Below are 9,660 nucleotides of genomic sequence, written 5' to 3'. Positions count from 1 at the left end.
GGTGTAAGGGGCCGCTGGCCTCTGGCTCCGGGGGTCCTGCGCTCCGGGGCTGGTCGTCTTGCAGCGAGTGGGCCGGAAGGCGGACGTGCCAGCCTGTGAGGGGTGGGGCCCCCCGGGGCCTGGGCGGCCACGCGAGCGGACTCCACGCCGCCTTCCCTGCGTAGACTGGCCAGGTGTGAGTCCGGAGGCCGCGCCTGGGCCGGTGCCCACCGACCGCGTCTCCGCGGATTCTTCGGGGAGTTTTGCACTTTATCGTGGGGGGGGGCTGCTGGGTCTCAGAGCTGCCCCCGCGTTCCATACCCCGGGGTTTTCGGTCTGAAACTCCAGCTCCGCTCCTCGAGTGCAGAGTGGCCTCCGAGACCCGGAGCTTTGGGAGACGGGTTGGCTCGACTCCCTTCCTCAGCTTGAGGAGCTTGAGCTCATGCATCCTGCTTCTTCAGTCCGCCGTCTCCTCAAAGCAAGTCCGGGAAGGGAAGGGAAATTGCCCTGAAATGGAAATAAAAATAGACATTGTTTAGAAACAGTGGCTTAAAATAATTGGGGTCGTTTGTGCAGGAATCCTGGAGAGTGGTGCAGACAGTTCTCCTTCCAGGCTTCAGGTTATTTTCCGGGTCTGGTGGCATCTCCACCTCCTAAGTCCCTTTGTGCTGTGGGGAGTGGCGGCGGCAGTCGTGGCCTCCTCCGTGGCTTGAACGATGCCCCCGGCTTCCCTTGCTGCCCCATGAGCTGAGAACCTAGTTCTGGAGCTCTGCCCCTCTGCTGTGCTCTGTGGTGGCACTTTGCGGTCACACGACTAGGGTGGGAGTGGGAGCTGTTGTGACGATTCTGCCCTTTGGACGGTTCCTTCTAGTTTCTTGACGTACGTTGGATTCGGGCGCCATGGAAAAGGGCACAGTACTCACTGCTGCTAGAAATACGTAATGGAGAAAACGTCAAAGTTACTGTCATTTTTTTAAGCGGATGTGCAGGGAGCTTTCTGAGCGGCACACGTTGGCTCATAGGCAGTATGTGCACAGGAACAGGCACCCTTTTACTGGTAGATGAAGGGACCAGGAGAACAGGTCGTTTTCACAGGAGCCTTGCCAACTTTGAAAACAGCTGTAATTTTTTTTTAAAGTAGGCTTCGTGCCCAGTGTGAAGCCCAACGCAGGACGTGAACTCATGACCCTGAGATCGAGACCCGAGGTGAGATCGAGAAACGGACATTTAACTGACTGAGCCACGCGGGTGCCCTGAAAACACCTCTTTTTAAAAACAGCAAATCGAAATTTTTATATAAACCCTTTTGGCTTTTTCTGCAGTGACGTTTCTTAAAGGAAAGTTGAGTTTCACCATCTTTTGAGCACTTGTTTTAAGTGGCCATATTTAAACATGTCCTAGGGACCTGGGCGTTTTCACATGTTATGTGATTTGATTTCTCGTGGCCTCATCAAGTGGGTGATTCTTTGCTGCTTTCAGTGCAGAAAGGTAGGCCCAGAGAGGTGGGGTCCCCTGCGTGGGAGAGCCCAGCTGGTCTGAACGTGGCCTTCCTTCCAGCCAGCCTGAGCCGCCAGGTGTCCTTCCTCTCAGGATGAAGTTACTTGCTGCGGCTTTTCTTCAACGTGGGACAGTTTCCACCTGTCAGACAGGGAACAATGGAAATTTCTATTTTAAGATGCAAGCTTTTTCTCCTTTGCTGACTTGCAAAGGCATCACTTCACAGACGTTTCTGTGCACCTTTATGTTACATATCTGGCTGCCCAAACCCTCTTGTGGGTGTTAATATTAGCAAGATGTTGTTTCAACAGGACGGATGACTTTCTTCTCTCTTTGTTTTGAAGCCTTTTCAAAAAGATTTCAGTGGTCCTGCACAGTAGTCTCGTACAGCTTATCAACGCCATCGGCTTTGTGGCACCAACACAGGGCTTTAGCCAGGCTTTTCCAGGAGCTGGGACATGACATCCAGATGTGTCCGTTTAGGAAGGCGCTGAGCCCCTGCGGTGGAGCCGTGGCCCCCGCTCTGACAGCTGTGGTCCGGCCGTCTGCAGTAACTCCGCCTGCGTGGCTTACTCCCCGCAGTGTGAGTGTGAGCACACGCCTCTCCCCTTCCTGCCCAGCCTCCGTGGGCTGCAGGAGTGAGGCTTAGGTCTGGCTCCATTTACTTTCTTAAGTGTCACTGCTTTACTTCTTTTGGCAGCGTTACCAAAGCCTCCAAAGTTCATTACTGCCCACGGTGCCAGGGGCCCAGAATTCCCGGGCCCCCTTTGCTGGGATCGGCCGGCCGGGCTGGCCCGGAGCACCGCTGCGGCACCCCTGCTCACGTCCGCACTGCGGCTGCGAGCAGTAGGGCCCGGGCTCTCCGTCTCCCCAGGGCGGTGGCTGCAGGAGAGCCAGGCGGTCGTAGTGCCTTCCCTCTTCGGCCTTGGAAGTGGCCCAGCCTCTGACCGTGTTCAAGGGGCCGCTGCTCTGTGCCTTGTTGTGGGAGCCGTGCGGAAGGCTCTGCAGCCGCGGGCTCAGACCACACAAGCTGCTTTCCCGCCGGACGGACCGCGTGGTTGCTCGAGCACTTTCTGAGGGAAAACTCAGACGTGGGCCTGCTTCCACCGTGCTAGCGGAGTGCTCAGCAGTCTGCAGGGCGCTCCTTGAATGAGGGGTGCGCACCGCCTAACCGTGTCGTGGGCTTGACGGCTGTCTTTTTCTGTGAAGACCCACCCTGGGCACCTGAGGACTCGGGGCTGTAGAATGAGCCCGGCCCTAGCCTCTCATTACTGGCGATGCTTGTCGACCGTGAACTCTGGGGCGGGCTCCGGGCACGACAGGCTAGGCAGGTACTTAAAGCTGTTCTCCATTTTGTGCTTTGGAAAGCAGCCTGGAGGAGCCGGGGTAGGTCGTCTGGAGCCTGGACCTGAGCTCGGGTGTCCGACTTGCAGCCAGTGGGGGCATCCAGGTTGGGGGCCAGCCAAGCCTCTGCCGGGGCTCGGGAGGCAGAGAGGCTGCGTGTCGAGGTGGCCTGATCCGTCCACCAGACTCCTGCTGCGGGGGGTCACCTGCAGGGGACCGTGGCCGTGGGAGGCCCTCTGCCGGGAGGCAGCCCACTGCTAGGTCCCCTCTCCCTCCGCGTGAGCAGAGAGGAAGGTGACAGGCACGGGGGAGGCCTGCAGGCTGCATGCAGACACCAGAACAAGCAGGGAGGACCGGGAAGCTGAGCCGGTGCGGCACAGGGGCCAGCGAAAGGCACTCGCGGGCGGCACGCGGAGGTGTGGCCGGTCCTCGGCGGGGAGGCGTGTCACCGGAAGGCTTGGAAGATGAAGCCGAGGCAGCTCCTGAGGTCCAGCAGCAGCAGCAGCAAAAGGGGTGGCGGAGAGTGCGGGTTGAGGAGGGCCAGCCCACCAGCCGTTCCAGAATCAGGCCAGGGAAAGCGGGCGGGAAGGACTTGGCAGATCTCTGAGACCCTGGTGGCTCCTTGTCCAGGTTAGACAGGTCCTGGCCCAGGTCCCTGTGCGATTTTCTGACGCTGGGAGAAAAAAGACCTCGGGAGCCCCGCAGATGTCCAGGGAGGAGGGACAGGGGGTGGGCGTCCCTGTGCCCGGGTGCCCTGCTCCGGAAGCCGCCACCCACACCTGAGTGGGGCTGGGGGTCCAGAACGGCTGAAACGGGGCCCCAAGCCTCTGACCGAAGGAAGCATGTTTGTTGAGTTTCATTGTTCTTTGGGGAGTTTGGGCAGGAGTGTGCACCGGACAGAGACCGTGTGGGAGGAAACTGGCTGTTAGCTTTGGGGAGCTGAGTTGGGAGTGACATGACCGTGTCAGGGATGGCTTAGCCAAGGGTGCTGTGGCCATTTGGGGCGGTTTGGACGTGGAGGACCTGGTGTAGGGATGTGTTAGCAAGATCCGCACTCTCTTCCTCACTGTCTGGAGAACATTCTGGAATGTGTGGGGAACCATTATACACAGGTTATTAGATGTCAACAGAAGTAAGTGCCCGAGTGCGGCACTGAGGGGGGAACACGGCCACGGAGTGGAGCTGGTGGCACAGACCCTCCGCGGTGAAAGAAACACGGCAGGACTGGTGTTTAGACCGTGCGTTGCCGTGGTAAAACCTCTGTGGCTTCTTAGGGGCTGAACTGTGTCACCTGAAGATCCAGATGTTGGTGCCCTAAACTCCAGTGCCTCAGAGTGTGACCTTGCTGGGAAATGGGGTGCCACACGTGGGATGAGACGGGGAGCCTGTACTGGACGAGGCAGGGCCTTAGAGGAAGGGGTCTGGCCACAGACACAGGGTTGTGCCCCCACCAGCCGGGCAGCCACCAGAAGCCCTGAGATGTCCAGGTCATGGCCTCCCAGCATCTTCACAGGGAGGGCGGCCCTGCCCACCTCTTGACCCCGTGCTTCTGGCCTCCACGCTGCGACACCGAAGCCCGCCGCCGTGCCGAGCCACCTCTTCCGTGGCTCTCCATTAGGACGTCCCTAGGACACAGCAGCGACAGTGCTGTGTGGACTCTGCTAATAAACTGAAATGGACAAACAGAGGTAGAGCCCACTCTGGTGCCCTGTTTGGAGGGTAGATTCCCAGAGAACGAGAGTGGCCGCAGGAGCCAGCCAAGGAGTCACGGTGCATGTGGGGCGGGCGTCCACCCAGGCTGTGCCCAAGGCAAGGGCATGTCCCACTCCACCGCGTGAGCGGCGACGGGAGGGAGGAGGTGGATGCGTAGAGGACGCGCCCGTGGGCCCGCCTGAGGACTGTGGCCTCTGTCCTCCGGCCACGGAGGGTGTTGCTGGGGCTGAGAGCTCTGGCTTCCTTCCTGTTGGGCTGGTTGGGGGGGGTCCCCAGAGGGGGGCTGCAGTGGGCACAGTGGGGGGCCGTGGAGGTGCCCCGAATCAGTGGTCTGCCTGCAGAGAAGGGCTCCGTGCCGACTCCTGGCTTTGCCGTCCTTTCCTGGCACTTCCTGTCCAGCTTCAGTCCCGGCTTCCTCGTCTGAGCCTCTCTGAGCGCCCGACACCGGCCGCCCTGCCGCTGCCTCCTCCCCACCTGCCTCCAGCCTTGCTGGTCTCGTGCCCTTCCCAGTGGTGGCACACGTGCCCACAGGGCCAGGCCGCCGTCCATGACCCCTGGCTCTCCCCGCTAACGGTGACTGCATCACGCGTCGTGACCACGGCCTCCCCTCCTGATGGCTCAATTTCTTGTAAATGGAGCTGGCTTGGCATTGTGGATTGAACTGTGTCCCCCAGAAGGTGGATTCAACAGGACCTGTGACTGTGACCTTATTTAGAAATAGGTCTTTGCAGGTGTAATGAAGATGTAAATTAAGATGAGGTCCCTCTGCGTTAGGCTGGACCCGCATCCAGCCACCGGTGTCCTTAAAGGAAGAGGCACAGAGACAGAGACAGACGGAGGAGGCCGGTGAGACACCGCAGCTGGAGGCCTGGGGCCACCATGGGTCACAGGCCACCGCCAGCAGCGGGGCACCAGCCTCCTGTAGGGTCCCAGAAGCACCCCCTGCCCACGCCTTGACTTCCGGCCTCCAGAACCGTGTGGAAACAAGTTTCTGCTGGTTGAGGTGCCCTGTCCGCAGCGCTTTGTGACGGCAGCCCCGGGAAGCCGCTCCACTTAGATCTGAATACGTGTGCGGTGGTGCCCTGATCTGGTGGCCTTGCCTTCGCGGTTCCCCCGAGGTCCGCGCGGCCCAGCGGGTGGTCCTGATGTGCCGTCAGGTCAGCAGGAGTCTGACACTAGGTCACAGGGCCCACATCACTCGCTCACTCCGTGTCCGTCATCTGACGTCCTCGCCGGGAGAAGGGTGAGTGCGGGCTGCACGTGCCGATACGCCCCTACCTGCGCCTGACACGGGCCTCCTGCGTCAACGCTGACAGTCCGCTCTCCCGGACCCTGTGCTAAAGTGGCATTCTGGGGGCGCCTGGGGGCTCAGTCACTGAGCATCCGACTTTGGCTCAGGTCACGATCCTGCCGTTCATTGGTTCGAGCCCTTGTTGGGCTCTGTGTTGAGCCTGCGTGGGATTCTCTCTCCTTCCCTCCCTGCCCCTTTCCCACTCGTGCACACGTGCTCTCTCTCAAAATAAACATTTTAAGAAAATAACAAAGAAAAAAGAAAAAAGCTCTTGGGAATTAAAAAATCAGAGCAGGGATAGGACGTCCAGAATGACGAGTTCAGGCTCCTACCCGCCACCAGGCCTCCGGGCTCCTGCTTCCCCGAGGCCACCTCCGGCCCAGCTGACTGTGCCCACGCCAGATGGCGGGCACCCGGGCCCCGCCGGAGTCAACTAAGTGACCCTCTGGGGCAGCGTCAGGCAGCCTGTGGGCCCCGGGCCCCAGGGCGCGTNAGGGGCCCTTGCCGAGCGCTGCTGGCAGCCTTGAGCTCCGAGCCCATAGGACCCCAGCGGCACCGCACACACGTGCTCTCTGGACTCAGCGCAGAAACCGTTTCATGGAGACTTCACCCAAGACCGAGGCTGCGATGCAGGACCCGTGTCATCTGATGGCCCCGCGCCCTTTAGACTGTTCCTGGCAAGAAGCTGGCGGCCAGGTGTGTGTGCCTTTCCTGGGGATTTGCGCCGAGCGTCGTGCCTGCAGGGCCCCCGCGGAGGTGCGGACAGCGCCCCGCATTCTCCCCGTGGCCAGTCCTGACGCATTTGGGGGACACGTTATCCCTCCGGCAGAGAGAAGGACCCCTGTGAGCACCCCGTGCAGCGAATGTGGCCACACGGCCGGCTGCTCGCTCTCCACCTCTGCTGGCCTTGCCCAGGACGCTCAGCGTTCAGTGCCCTTGCTGATTTGCTGGTGATTTGTTTGTTTTGCCGAGACTCGTATTTTTAAAAGAATGCCTGTTAATGTGGTAGGTTTTCTTCCTAAAGTGAGAGAACAGAACTTTCCTGTCCCCAGATCTACATCTTTTGAATTTTACGAGGTGCGATTTTGCTGTTGGAAGCAGAGTTCTGGTGTACGTGGTGGAGTGAAGTGTGACCCGGGGGGGCCGCGGCCGGGGTGGGGGTGCCCTGCTGTGGCTGAGCGAGGCCCGCAAGCGGTGTTCGTGTGAAGAGAACATGATGACAAGGCAGATCCTACCCGTAATTCTTCCTATTGTGGCACAGATAGACTTACTTCATGTGAATACCCCAGAGCCTTACTCTACAGGACATAAATGGGTACCACTTCGCTGAATTCGTGGGGAGGCTGGCTCGTGTCTGCGTGTGCTTTCTGCAGTGTGGGTGTACGTGCTTTCCTTATAGCATGTTTCTAACTGTTCACTTTTCGTTTTTGTTTTTTATTTATTTTTGAGACAGAGAAAGACAGAGCACAAGTGGGGGAGGGGCAGAGAGAGAGGAAGACACAGAATCCAAAACAGGCTCCAGGCTGAGGTGTCAGCACAGAGCCCGGCGCGGGGCTCAGATCCACGAACTGTGACATCATGACCTGAGCTGAAGTCAGACGCTTCACCGACTGAGCCACCCAGGCACCCCTCTAACTGTTCACTTTTTGTTTTTAAGTTTATTTATTCTGGGAAACAGACAGAGAGAGTGGGGGGAGGGGCAGAGAGAGAGGGAGACAGAATCCAGGTTCTGTGCTGTCAGCACAGAGCCTGATGCGGGGCTCGAACCCATGAGCCGTGAGCTCATGATCTGAGCCAAAGTTGGATGCTTAATCGACTGAGCCCCTCAGCCACCCCTAACTGTTCACTTTTTTAAAAAAGTTAGGTGGAACTTACATGCAGTGAAAGGCACAAATGGTCATATCTTTTTGAGCAAGAAGTGTATCATCTCTGTCACCAATTTGACTTTGGACTTTTAGTTATGTGGATCTTTAATATCATTTTTTCGTAAGGACAGTTCGGCCAGCTCTGCCAAAGAACTTGATCCTTGTCCAGCTGGCGGTCAGTGTTCCCATGCGAGACCGGCTGCCTGTGCTGACTGCAAGGGTCTCAGGACCCCTCTGAATATTTCAGTAGACATCTGTAAAGATGTGTCCCCTGTCCCCAGAGTGTCCTGCAGACTGCTGCCTAGAGCTGGGGCCAGGGTGCCTTGTGTGGCAGCCTCCGGTCCCATGGGGCTTTTTTAAAACTTTTTTTTTTTAATATTTTTTATTTATTTCTAGGGGAGAGAGAGAGAGACAGCGTGAGCAGGGGAGGGTCAGAGAGAGAGGGAGTCACAGACTGAAACAGGCTCCAGGCTCTGAGCTGGCAGTCAGCACAGAGCCCGACGCGGGGCTCGAACCCACGAACCGCGAGATCATGACCCAAGCGAAAGTCGGACGCTTAACCGACTAAGCCACCCAGGCGCCCCCCATAGGGCTTTTTAAATAGAAATTAAAGTTAATTAAAATGAAACACAGCTAACGATGCTATTTTTCATTTGTGCTGGGCACATTTCAGGTGCTCCTGTGTCTCTGTGTGGCCAATGGCCGCCGTAGTGGACGGTGCAGCGAGGGAACGCTCCATCAGCCGCTCCTCATCCCAGAAGGCTCTCCCAGATGGCGCTGCCAGGCTGGGTCAGACTCACGTCGGACGGACTGTTTTGTTCATCTGCTTGTCTGTTGGTAGACATTTGGGTGGTTGTTTCCACTTTTCAGCTGTTCTCAGTAATGCTGCTCTAAACATTTGTGTCCAAGCATTTGCTTCGACACATGTCTTCATTTCTCTTGGGTGCGCTCCCAGGAGAGGAATTTCTGGGCCGTCCTGTAATTCTGTTTAAGCTTCTGAGAAAACTAGCTGTTTCCTGTGGTGGCGGCACCATTTAATATCCACCCCCAGCCCACCCCCGCCCAGCGGGGCGTGAGGGTTGATTTCTCCACATCCTCCATAACGCCTGAAATCATCCATCTTTTTAAAAAGTTTTTTTTTAAGTTTATTTATTCACTCTTGAGAGAGAGAGAGCGCGTGCGCACACAGCCAGGTCAGGGCAGATAGAGAGGGAGAGAGAATCCCAAGCAGGCTCTGCACTGCCATCGCAAAGCCTGATGTGGGGCCTGAACTCACAAACCGTGAGATTGCGACCCGAGCTAGTCAGCCGCTTCACCCACTGAGCCACCCGGCGCCTCTCTTCTCGTGGGTGTTCTGGTCGACATTGTGCCCCCCCGTCCTCACCCCGAGGGCTGTGGCTGTGGCTCCTTCCCTTTCTGTTCCTTTTCACTGTTCCTCCAGTCCTCACCCCCCACCTCCTCACCAAGGGCCTCTTCCGAAGCCTTCTGATTCCCCGGGTGGGGTCAGCTCTTTCTGTTTTGCCTCCTGATGCTTGGGGGACACAGGCTAGTCCGGCTGTGACAGGAAAGACCTAGAAGCACATGCGTTTGTGTCCAGTCTCTGCCGCCCCTTCCGCTGCCCAGACAGGACAGTGAGCGCCTTGAGAATCGGGGCTGTGTCCTGAGTCTTCTGGTATTTTCCAGAGCTGCTACGCCGGGTCATGTCAGCAAATGCTGGCTACACCCACTGGCTGGGGATCTGGGGTGATGGGAGTGCTCCCCACCATCCAAATACGTAGTTCCTTACATCACGGGTTGTTGAGCCGTGAGATGTGGCCCAGGTGACAGGGAACTGAGTTTCTATTTTATATAAGTTTAAATTTCAGTAGCTGCCTGTGGCCGCTGGCTGTTCTCCGGGGCAGTGCAGACAGAGAGCANTGTGGGGGGCATAGGTCCATGGGGGGCCACAGGTCCGTGGGGAGGACTTGCGGC

The 9,660-nt window shown here is 58.0% G+C and overlaps 1 long non-coding RNA gene across 1 annotated transcript in view; it reads left to right on the top strand.

The window, feature by feature from the left end:
- Positions 1 to 8,600, top strand: part of LOC144220365 (uncharacterized) — a 20,899-nt gene extending 12,299 nt beyond the window's left edge. Inside the window, exon 2 of the long non-coding RNA XR_013331716.1 lies at positions 8,363 to 8,600. This is a non-coding gene — a long non-coding RNA (uncharacterized LOC144220365). The remainder of the gene's footprint in view (positions 1 to 8,362) is intronic.
- The last annotated feature ends 1,060 nt before the right edge of the window (positions 8,601 to 9,660 follow it).

This window comes from Crocuta crocuta, unplaced genomic scaffold, assembly GCF_008692635.1.
Source record: "Crocuta crocuta isolate KB4526 unplaced genomic scaffold, BGI_CrCroc_1.0 scaffold179, whole genome shotgun sequence".
NCBI classification, from domain to species: domain Eukaryota; kingdom Metazoa; phylum Chordata; class Mammalia; order Carnivora; family Hyaenidae; genus Crocuta; species Crocuta crocuta.
The sequence above is the reverse complement of the archived record's forward strand: the minus strand, read 5'-3'. Positions and strand labels throughout refer to the sequence as shown.